At 38.7% G+C, this 12,458-nt stretch overlaps 1 pseudogene; it reads left to right on the top strand.

Moving 5' to 3' along the window:
* The first annotated feature begins 749 nt into the window (after window positions 1–749).
* On the top strand, window positions 750–9,407 carry LOC110743158 (annotated as a pseudogene).
* The last annotated feature ends 3,051 nt before the right edge of the window (window positions 9,408–12,458 follow it).

The following is a 12,458-nucleotide window of genomic DNA, read 5'->3' on the forward strand; positions in this document are numbered from 1 at the left end:
TCTGAGGCTTCTTTGTCGAAGCTTGAATATGAAAAATGTATCAAATGTCTTCTGGTAGTTGAAGAGCTCGGTCCTGCCCCTTGTTCTGATGTTGAGAAAGGTCAAAAAGTGAACTTTCCCTTCCTTTGTGAACTGCCTTAGGCTCTCAGAACAAACAGACATTGATGGTTAAAGGGAGAGTGATGGGGGTTGATTCAGGCTCTTAACCTCACTCAGTGAGTCTCTTCAAGCCTCAGTTCCATCACTTGTAAGATGAGAATAAAATCACACTTTATGGGATGGTTAAGAGGAGAAATTCTATGTGACGATGCATATAAACTGATTGGTTCATTTCAAATGTTCAATGACTAGATAATTTTGAAGGAGGGGTGGGAGAGTCTCAGACCCTAGACATTTCAAACAGCCACTCTTAGGCCAGGCTCCGTGGCTCGTGCCTGTAATCGCAGCACTTTGGGAGGACAAGGCGGGCAGATCACCTGAGGTCAGGAGTTCGAGACCATCCTGACCAACATGGAGAAACCCCGTCTCTACTAAAAATACAAAATTAGCAGGGTGTGGTGGCTCATACCTGTAATCCCAGCTACTCAGGAGGCTGAGGCAGGAGAATCTCTTGAACTCAGGAGGCAGAGGTTGTGGTGAGCCAAGATCACACCATTGTACTCCAGCCTGGTGACAGAGCAAGACTCCATCTCAAAAAAAAAAAAAAAAAAAAAAGCCACTCTTCCTCCACAGTAGAATCACCTGGGGAGCATTTTTAAATTGCCTTTATCTGGGTCCCTACAAATGGGTGAAATCATGATGATCTTAGGAAGGGGGCTCAGATATCAGCATTAAAGACAAAGTCTTTCCCAGATGATTCTAATCTGCATTTAGTCTCAAGAAGCACTGCCTTAGGTGGTCGAAATTTTTCCCTCTCTTTCCTGTCCTCAGTCCAACAGCAACCGTTTCCTACTTGTTTTTCTCCTGCATCTCTTCATCTGCCTTATCCCAGCCAGCATCCCCATTTCAGGTCTCTCTCTCGTAGCTGAACTGCTGCAATCCATAGCCTCCTCACTGGTTTTGTCGACCCTAAGCATTCTCATAATAATTGCACACATTGCAAGATAAATATTCCTAAAAGACATCTTTGATCTAGTTACAACCCTGTTAACAAATGTCAGTGGCTCGCTCTTGCCTAACAACTATCGTCCAAACTAGAGATCCAAAAATATGATGGAAATATGCATGATACATAGAAATTACACACTGATCAGCGGTCATGCTGTGTGGGCTGAGGAAATGCAGAGTTTAATGTCCTTTTTGTGATCTCTCCTTGACTTTGGAAATGCAGTCCATCCTTTACTGCCTTGCTCCTCCACGATGCCTTCCCTGCCATCATTGCTCTTGGCTGGAACAGGACCAGCCTTCCTGGTTTGCCCCATACTGAAGGTTTTCGCAGGACATGAAACTTCCAATGCTAAAACCAAGAAAATTCCAGGCAAAGTGGCATGAGTTGGTTACTCCAGGCTGACATTCTATCAAACTAGTGCAATAACTTGTGAGTTGTGAACTCCTTGTCACAGAAGCATATAAGCATTTGCACAATGGTCAACTGTCCTTATTAGAGCACGTTCCTATATGAGTGACTAACAGGTCAGTCTGGTTGACTTCTAAGTGTTTTCCCATTCCAATGTTTCAGATATTTAAAATGTCTGAAATTGGAATTGAGAAATTATTCTGCAATACCCACTTAAATGACAAAGCTTAGAGTGAAAGGTATTCAGTTACAATTTTTTTCAGAATTGTTCTAGACTTCCACATTTCCTTATCTATGACAGAAATTCCTTTCTCTGGGCCCTCCATGGTTTGCTAGGTGGGATCTATATAATGGCGCTATTTTTCCCATCTACTATGTTACATGCAAGGTGGTGGAACCAAGAAATGGCATTGGTACCAAGGGAAGAAGGGGCCCTTGGCTTAGACAGTTTCACAAGCTATTGAGATTCACAATAAAATAACAAAAGTGCGTTGCTCATGACAAATATCTGCAAGTTAATGGCAAAAGTCACTCAAGGCAAAACTGAATTCTCCAAATCTGCCCCTTCTCCCGCAGTGTGTATTGTTATGGTGATAAGAAAGGCTCAGACTGGAAAAGGATTAGGACATGTTGCTTAGGGAAAGGGTATTCTTCTCATCCTTCATAAGTCCTGTTTAGAATGTCCACTTCTGAAATAGGCTGGAGGTCTCCTTTACTTTAGCTCCTGGGGTGTTCAGCAAGAAAAGTTTTACTTTCAGTTTTTCAGTTTTTGCCTATGAAATACTTCAACATAGTTCACTTTTCAAAAATACACACAAAAAAACCTAAATAGTCTCAAAAACGTGCTAAGTGAAAGAAACCAGATACAAATGGTCACATATAATAGTATTTATTTATATTAATTGTCCTGAACGGATAAATCCATAGAGACAGAATAAGAATGGGTGATGGCCAGAAGCTGGGGGAGAGGCAAATGGTTAGAAACCAATTAATGAGTAAGGAGATTTATTTTGGTGTGATGAAAATGTTTTGGAACTAGATAGAGTTGGTGGTTGCACCTACTGTGAACATACTAAATGCCCCTGAATTGTTCACTTTAAAATGGTTACTTCTACATTATGTGGATTCCACTTCAATACATTACTTTTTAAATTAATAGAGTAAATGTCTCTCTCCTTCATCTGTTTACTAGCCACTCAGCCTCTCCTCTCCAGAGGTAGTCAATGCACCCAATTTCTTGTGTTTTCTTTCAGAAATATTTTATGCGTAATCAAACAAATTCTGATACGTCTTCTCTGTCTTTCTTTTTACTCAAATAGTAGCATACAATGCATACTATTCTGCACTTGGTGATTTTATTTGTTTGCTTACTTAACAATAAAACTTGGAGCTCAATATTTAATACAGTCCTCACTTCTTTTTAAGAGTTGCGTGATATTCTAGCATACATGCATATTAACTGATCCCCCACTGCTGAACATTTAGACTATTTCCAACATTTGCTATTCAAAACAACAAAGCAATGAGGAGCTTTGTGTATGTCGTTCTGCACGTGAGTGAGTATATCTGTAGGATAAGTTCTTAGAAACAAACATACTATTTGAGGGGGATATGCGCTTGTAATTTTGGTATATAAAATCAAATTGTCTGACTTAAAGTTTGTACCATTTATTCTCCCAGCAGTAATTTATAAGAATGTCTGTTTTCTCACAATTACTGGTAAAACTGACAATTCTCTTTAGGACCAGAAATTTGCTATAGCAATATAGAAGACTGTGCATCCTTTAGTTTTCACAAATCCAGGCTTAGCTTAGCTTCTCTTTGCTTTGCTTTACTTTGCTTTGCTCATAGACACACCCTAGGCTGGAACCTTCCTCTCTCTCTCTCTTTTATTTTTGTAAATGAATCCACTTCCTAAATGGTTATTGCTTTGAAATCCAGATGGTTTGGCCAACCTTCCTGAATATTAAATTTGTGAACAGTTTTTGCATGACTTTATTTTCTGGAAACAAAATTTTTAAGTACTGTTAGCCCTCTCTATAAATTGATTTCATATATCCAAATTCAACCAACCTTGGATCAAAAACATTTCAAAAAATAAAAATTAAATAAAGAAGATAATACAATTTTTAAAAACAGGTTTTACATAGCATTTACATTATATAAAGTATTATAAGTTATCTAGAAATGACTTAAAGTACATGGGAGGACGTGTGTAGGTTTTACATAAATACCACACCATTTTCTATCAGGGACTTGAGCATCTGTAGGTTTTACATAAATACCACACCATTTTCTATCAGGGACTTGAGCATCTGTAGATTTTGGTATCCATAGGAGGTCCTGGAACCAATTTCCCACAGACACCGAGTGACAACTGTAATTGTCAATAAAAATAATCACAGATGTGTTTTCAGTCTAGCAATGGTTATGTAGTCTTATTAGTACAGCAAACAGTCAAAAATTTCAGTTCCACACACAAACTGAATCCAATAAATACATTTTAAGCATCTTATTTGCAAGTTTTTGTGTCGTGTCCTATGGATGATACAAGAGGAACATAAGACAGTACAAAGCAGGAATATGAAACGGAATATGGCAAACAATCTAGGAGGAAAAATGGTCTCAGAGGAAAATTGTTCCACATTCATGACAGGGAAAGATGTCTGGGTGGAGTATTGAGTGTCATGACTCATGACACCCTCGGTGGGTGAAGATGGGGAATGAGTGAACGAGTGAATGACTTATCCCTAGAAAACATTTTATTGCCTTTTTGTTGACTTTATTTGTGGTGATGAATTTTACAATTTTTGTTCCTGATTATAATATCTAGGTTTTATCCAACATTCCTACTTGCTTCCTTCTCCTACCTCAGGGACTCTCAACATGTAGGTATTGATGAGATGACTTTAATTGAGCCTAGAAAAACTGATCTAGCCTTCCATTTATTAACCCGTGATTAGGTAGACTCTTAAAACCTAACAGTCAGCTGTGACATTAGAACATTTCTGCCAAGCCTGATATGAAAGTCAAAGTCTTAAAAACAGCCTTTAAAAATATTTTAGCTTAAAATATTTTACTCCTTGTGTTTCATGATTCATTACATGCTTTCAGAAAATGTGCTAAAAAGCCTAATTAATTATCGTGTCCAACTTTTGAATGGACTAAAAATGAGTGCAAAAGTTAAATAGCAAAGTTAATGGTGTTCTACAGGAAATTTTTGGAAATATAGAGTCATGACAGGAATTTAGTTAAAAATAAATGTAATTCTGGTTGGATTTAAGTAAAGTTTATTGAGTTTTAAAGCAAAATGCCAGTGTGCTCAGCATTGTGTTAGTTTCATTGTGTTAATTCAAAGCCATTCATATTAGAAGTTATGATAGTCTCTAAATTCAAGAAAAACCCCCTGGGACTAGGGACTTAATCTAAACTTACCAGACACCTTGTATAGATAGAAAAATTAATATTGCAGAAAATCACTCAAATGATTGTATGTGTTGTTCATAGTTTAAAAGAAAAGATGAGGCAGCCATCTTGCTCTTGCCATGTGCTGGTATTGGAGGACCCTTCCTGCTTCAGATTTACCAACAGCATGAATCAAGAAAAGTTAGCCAAACTTCAGGTTCAGGTCCGGATAGCAGGCAAGGGTACAGCTCGCGAAAAGAAGGTGGTACATAGAACAGTTATAGCTAATGACAAAAAGCTTCAGAATTCTCTTACAAAAAAAAAAAAAAAAACAAAAACAAAAAACCTGGCTGTGAATAATATAGCTCGTATTGAAGAGGTGAACATGATTAAAGATGATAGGACAGTTATTCATTTCCACAATCCCAAGTCCAAGCTTCCCTTTCTGCTAACAGCTTTGCAATTACTGGTCATACAGAAGCCAAAGCAATCACAGAAATGCTTCCTGGAATATTAAGTCAGCTTGGTGCTGACATCTTAACAATCCTTAGGAAGTTAGCTGAACAGTTCCCATGGCAAGTCTTGGACAGTAAAGCACCAAAACCAGAAGACATTGATGATGAGGAGGAGGATGTTCTAGATCTTGTAGAAAATTTTGATGAGGCATCAAAGAATGAAGCTAACTAAAATTTTGGTTTTTGGAAGCTGGCATGGACTAGATTTAACAAATCAGCTGTGTGATTCCAAAGTTTTACAAACACGGAGAACATCACCTGTTACTAGTTCAGTAATATAACTATTTTGTATATTAATAATGCTGTTTGTTCAGCATTTTTCAGTCATTTAATTTTGCATTTTGCACTTCCTCCCAGGATATTTTTTTGTTCAAAATATGAAATATTGGTGTAGTTTGAGGGTATTTTGGGTTTTGATTATTGGTGTTTTTGTTTTTTGTTTGGGATATTTTTGGTGTATGTATGTTTATGTATGTGTGTGGGTATGTGTGTATACAGTGCGAGAGTAAATTGGAACGCGGTTCTATTTATCTTCCTCCCTCCCCAGTAGAAATAAAAAAATCTTTACCAAAAAAAAAAAGAAGAAGAAAGAAAAGGGCACAAACGTTTTATCTGACCAAAGCTTTTTCAAAAACAATGATTAACTAGAGGATTAAGTCTCCTGCCTCCAGAACATGTGTGGGATTATATTTTAAATGTTCATTTTCGCAGATGTGTAGGTGGTACGGCAGGGCAGTGACAGCAGGGGATCCGGGTTTGGTGCTTTCACCAGCAGGGTGTCCTCACCTGACAACAGGAAAAGCTAGCGTTTTGCCAGACCTGTTCTGCTTCCTTTCACATTTAGCAAACCTGGTCTATTTCTCTTTGGAGGTTGTATGCATGAATACCTTTCTTTTATTTTCTTCAAAGGGGGGCTATGCCTACCTTTCCTCTAAGTCTACCAGTTTTTTAAGTTGTTAAAATATACATAACAAAATTTACTATCTTAACAATTTTACATGTATAGTTTAAAACTGTTCAGTACATCTACATTGATATGCAACCAGTCTGCAGTGTGTTTTATCTTGTAAAACTGAAACTCTATGCCCATTAAACAACTTCTCATCCCCTCCTCCTCCCAGCCTGTGACGTCACCATACTACTTTTTGTTTCTATGAATTTGCTACTTTTGATTTCTATCAGCTGGACTGCTTTAGGTACCTCATGTAGGTGAAATCATAAGGTATTAATCTTTGTGTGACTGGTTTATTTCACTCAACATAATGTCCTCAAGGTTCATCTATGTTGTAGCATCTCAGAATTTCCTTCCTTTTTAATGTTGAAAAATACTCCATTGTATGTCTATACCACATTTTGTTTACCTGTCCACCCAATAATGAACACTTGGGTTGCATCCATCCTTAGGCTATTGTGACTAATGCTTCAGTGAACATGGGTATGTTGAATCTATTCTTGACTTCAGGCTTGGTCATCCTCTTGAACATATGTGTGTTTTGTTTTTTGGCTGTAGTAAACTTAGGAGCTCCTCTCCTTTAGAAGGGGTAATGTTTCAGGGACTGGTGAGGACTAAACTCATATATCCATTTTGTCTCCTTTTGGCCCTGATCCGATCTCCCAGGGTGTACTGGCAGCACAGGACGGCAGTCAGTGTCTTCTCTGTTTCAGGACAAGTTGCCTGGGAGTCTGTAGTCCCTTCCCTTTTGTCTCTGTCTTCTTTCTGTATTAAGGGAACATGGGTTTAAACCTCAGAAAACAAACAGCTCTTCAGGAAAAATGTTCATCTTCATATTGCTATTACGCAGTGTCCAAGTCTACAAAACATTTTGCATTTTGGCAACATTAACTTCTTAGGCCTCACAACCATGTTAATGAGGGATTCCTTTCAATGGGTTGGTTGGCATAACTCAACTCTACCATTTTAACATGCATGACTCAATTACATAAGAGTTAGCTAATGAGCAATGGGGAAGAAGTTACAGGTTAAAACAAATGGCGCCCAAATGAATCAAGTACCGCCTTTCAGATGCCCACCACTCAACAAAGACCTGGCAAGACATTTTCTCCACTGGGCATGAATCATCCAGATAAAAAGGGCAAACCAGGGCCACCTACGTTCAGAGCTTGTACAGTATGACCTTGAGGCCCAACATCTACCAGAAGCTTCCTAGCAAAAGGCCAAGCTCCAAAGAATAAAGGGGCTTACACATCAGCATTAAATAATTCTCTTAGAGATGCAAATTTCTAATTAGTTACTGTGGCAACTGTAGAGGCCTAGAAGTAAGCCCCTTACACAATGAACCTGAGAGTTTACTTTTTTGATTTACTACAGGCCTGCAAGAAGCAAGGAGGAGGAAAATAAATATTGCTTTAACTGTGACAAGGGAATAAAGTGCAACAAGTGAAGGGATTTCATCCTTTTGTTGAAATTCCTACAGGTCTAAGAGGGACATTATACTTGACACACAATCTTGCTGCAAACAGCAGCCAAATTATCAAAGGCTTTATAAAATCATCACTATTATAAACCTGACCCAAACCCAGACTATATGTTAACTTACACTGACATTTTTACTTCTTTAAAGTGAATACGGTTTAAGACTGTTTCAAAACAGCATGTTTTGATAGAATGTTTTTGGTTTGTTTGTTTTATTTTGTGTGATTGGTCCTTGTTCTTTTTAAATTTATATATGGTTCTTTAAATTTTTTATTTAATATGGAGAAAACAAAATCTATGTGTTGCTGGGATACTTATTGGAGACTAATCTATTTCCTGCTTATTAGAGGATAATCTATTCTCCAACTTTGAGTAATACATGAAAAGAAAGGACAAAAGTACTCACAAGAAAGTATGAGAATATTAATTTTATGAAGAGAGTTTATCTTCAGTTTATAAAGAGAAAGTTTGTCCCAATACAATTGTTTTCTTAATTTTAGGACTAATTATTTAAATGAAAATTCACAGATAAACATGTAAATGTTTCCTCCATCTTTCCAGAAGCAAAAAAGAAAAGGATTATAGCTAACAAACTTGAGTAATATTTTCTGTGTGGAATATGTTACTTTCATCTATTTTCTTTCCTAAACATTGTAAATCAAATTTAGAGTCCTAATAATTGCTCAATAATTTAAATAAAATCCCGCAATCTTCTGGTTATGTTTGTTTAGATTGTGAACTCCTGCATTCGGTAAATAAGTAACTAACTGAAATGCTAAATGCACTGAGAGAGGGTGAGGTTTAGATTGGAAACAAAGGCAAGGGATCCTGCATGGCTTTTAAAAATCTCACTAACACTCGATGCTCCCCTCCTCTCCTTCCTATACACAAAAGTTCACCCCTTCACCTTCTTAAGGGATCTTCCCAATCTCCGAACCTGTCTCAGCCTCAAGAGTAGCTGGGACTACAGATGTGTGCAACCATGCCTGGCTAATTTTTGTATTTTTAGTAGAGATTTGTATTTTTAGTAGAGATGGGGTTTCACCATGTTGGCCAGCCAGGCTGGTCTCGTGATCCGCCCGCCTCGGCCTCCCAAGTGTTGGGATTACAGGCATAAGCCACGGCTCCTGGCAGATGTATCTGATTTTTGAAGGGGACAGAGTGACTACCAGCATTCCTTGACTTGTAGCTGCCTCATTCCAATCTCTGCCTTTGTAATCACATTGCCTCTTCCTTTTATGTGTGTAATCTGAAGTGCTACCTAAAAGTGACTGGTAAACTGGAAAATACTAAGTACTATATAAATGAAAGTTTGCTAGTATTATAAATATTTGGTGCTCAGAATATAGCAGTTAAGCAGGCAGTCAAAAAGATCAGCCCTCTTGTTCACATTCTAGTAGGCTAATGAGCAGATGAATAAGGAAATCTATACTGTAAAAGACTGGCCCGGGGCAGTGTCTCATGCCTGTAATCCCAGCACTTTGGGAAGCTGAGGCAGGTAGATCACTTGAGGTTAGGAGTTTGAGACCAGCCTGGCCAACATGGTGAAAGTCCATCTCTACTAAAAATACAAAAATTAGTTGGGGATGGTGGCGGACGCCTGTAATCTCAGCTACTCAGGAGGCTGAGGCATGAGAATTGCCTTGAATCCGAGAGGGCAAGGTTGCAGTGAGCCAAGACTGTGCCACTGTACTCCAGCCTGGGTGACAGAGTGAGACCCCGTCTCAAAAATAAATAAATAAATAAATAAATTAGTTAATTAATTAATTAAATAAGCTTGTGATAAGTGGGAAGGAGGGAAAATGTCAGAGAAGGAAAATACAAAAATGTCCAAGAGGAATGTGTTAAAATGATAGTCTTGATAGCCAGAGAAGCCCTCATAGACAAGACGGGTTTTGAATAAAAATCTGAAGGAAGTAAAGAAATCAGCCATGCAGACATATGGGAGAAAAGAGCTCTGGGAGGAGAAACAGCAAGTAAAATGGCCCTGATGCAGAAGTGTGCCTGATACAACTTAGGAATATCAAGGAGGCCAATGTGACTGGAGCTGAGTGAATAAGGGCACAGATAGCAAGAGGAAAGTTCAGAGATGTCATGTGGTAGAGTAGAGATAGGTCAGTTGTAGAGAAATTGTTTTTGATTCTGAATCAGATGGGAAGCCACTAAAAGGTTTTTAGAAATCTCTTTTTATTAAAATATAATCTATATAAAGAGAAACACACAGATCATGGTATGAGTTTTGGATGGAGAAAACTCATTACTTATGTTTTAACAGGTTCACTGTGATTGGTATGTTGACAACAAATAGCCCAGGGGGAAATGGTGTCTTGCACCAGGGCAGTAAGAGGGTAACAGTACAAAGGGATCGCGTTCTGGATGGACTGAAGCAGAGCTTACATGATTTGTTAATAAATTGGATGTGGGAGGAGAGAAATCAGAGACAATTCCAAGTTATGACTTAAGTAACTAGAGGAATAAAGTTTCTATTATTTACAAAATAGAAGTTTTTCCTTATTGAGAAGGGGACAAATGACAAAGAGCAGGATTTGAGTTGAAGTCAAGGGTTGCATTTGGGCCATATTAAATTTGCAATGTCTATAACATATCCAGGGGAGATCTAAAATAGGCAGATGTACTTTCAGCTCTGCAGCTAAAGAACCTTGAAGCAGCTGAGGTGATGAAGGGAACAAGCTTGGATGGCCTAAACAAGAAATCCAAGGAATGCCTCCAGGGTATTTGAAATTTTAGAGAGAGGAATGGTGAACAGGAATTAGGGAAATGACCTGAGAAGAACTAATGAGGTTGGAGAAAAACCCAGGGGAGGGTGGTATCCTGAAGCCAGCTTTGAAATGCATTTCAGTGAAAGAGGGTGATCAGCTTGGTTAAAGGTTGGTTATGAGATCAGGAAAGGTTAAGATTAAGAATAGACCATGGATGTAGCAATGTAAAAGGCATTGTGACATTGATAACAGTACTTTTAGTGAAGTTGAAGGAAAAAACTTGACTAGAGTGTATTAAAGAGAAAAACTGATGTTGGGGAGAGAGGAGACAACAATGATATAACAATCTTTCAAGTATTTTTGCTGTAAGGAAAAGAAAAAATCAACAGGCAGTAACTGAAAGAAGGAATGGGTCAAAGAGCGTTTTTTTCCTGAAAGAAAAGAGAAATAATAATGTGTTTGCTCCTCATGGAGCAATTCAGTAGAGAGAAAAACAAGGATGAAGAGGAAGGGGAGAAGATTGCAGGAGTAATATTCCAAGCAGATACGAGCAGATGAGATCTTGTGCCCCTGTGGAAGGGTTAGTCTAAGACAGGAGGGAGCAGACAGAATCTACCCTTCGTAACAGGAGGGATGGGAGGGCATGTGGGCCCACAGACACGCGAGTGAGTAGAGGTTATGGTGGGGGCTTTGCAGCCTTCTTTTCTGAATGCTTCGTTTTAGCTCAGTGAAGAAAGCTGGGAGTGAAGATGAGTAAAATGAAGATGTTGGAGATCTGAGGACAGTTGAGAAAATATGTGATAAAGGTCTAGGAAAGCTGAATAGACTAAAGAAAAATAGACTTGTCAGGCTACATTAAAGGCTCCTGTGAGAATCACGATTACTTACTGCCTGAAAGAGTCCTTATTATGGCTAAGGCATCTTTGCCAGCCACTCTGAGCTTCATTGGTTCATTGCCACAGAAGAGGCAACACATTTTAGTCATGGCATAATATTTCTGATATTCATTCGCAGTTTCTTTCCCAGTTAGGAGAAGTTAAAAGTTTTAACAGGCTGGGCACGGTGGCTCATGCTTATAATCCCAGCACTTTGTGAGGCCAAGGTGGGAGGATAGCTTGAGCGCAGGAGATCAAGACCAGCCTGGGTAACATAGTGAGACCCATCTCTACTTAAAATATATATATATATATATTTTTTTTTTAATAGTCAGGTGTGGTGGTGTGTACCTGTAGTCCCAGCTATCTGGGAGACTGAGGTGGAAGGATATCTTGAGTTCAGGAGTTCAAGGCTGCAGTGAGCTATGATTATTGCACCACTGCACTCCAGCATGGGAGACAGAACGAGACTCAGAAAAAATCTCAACAAAAGCCCCAAACCAAAAAACCCTGTTATCCAATCCTGTAAGCATTAGTTGGTCAGAATTTCTCTCTCATTCTCATTTCTGAAGTTCTCCTGACTGTCTTAAGTGTGTCTCTCCAATTTTATCCCACTCTGACCTTCCTCAGAGTTGCATCTTAGGTGATCCACAGATGGTAATACACTAAGAAGGAAGACAGGAGAGGGACTCAGGGGAAAATGGCATAGTAAGTTTTGGAAATGGTAAATTTGAGATGCCTATGAAATATCCAGTTGGAGATGCCGATGAGATAACACGATAGACGAATTCAAAATTCAGGAGAAAGTACTGGGGTGGAGAGAAAAGTTAATAATCTTTCCCTGGTACCCATTTGCAGTAGTTGAATCCATGAGCCTATACTCACAGACACTGATGGCAATGTGTCCATGAGAAAAATAAAGAAGCCATGGCTGGGGATTTCCCTGTGGGGGTACTACTATGATAGGAGGAGATAAGCAAGGAGACGAGCTTA

Source organism: Papio anubis, chromosome 6 (assembly GCF_008728515.1).
Source record: "Papio anubis isolate 15944 chromosome 6, Panubis1.0, whole genome shotgun sequence".
In the NCBI taxonomy this organism is placed as follows: domain Eukaryota; kingdom Metazoa; phylum Chordata; class Mammalia; order Primates; family Cercopithecidae; genus Papio; species Papio anubis.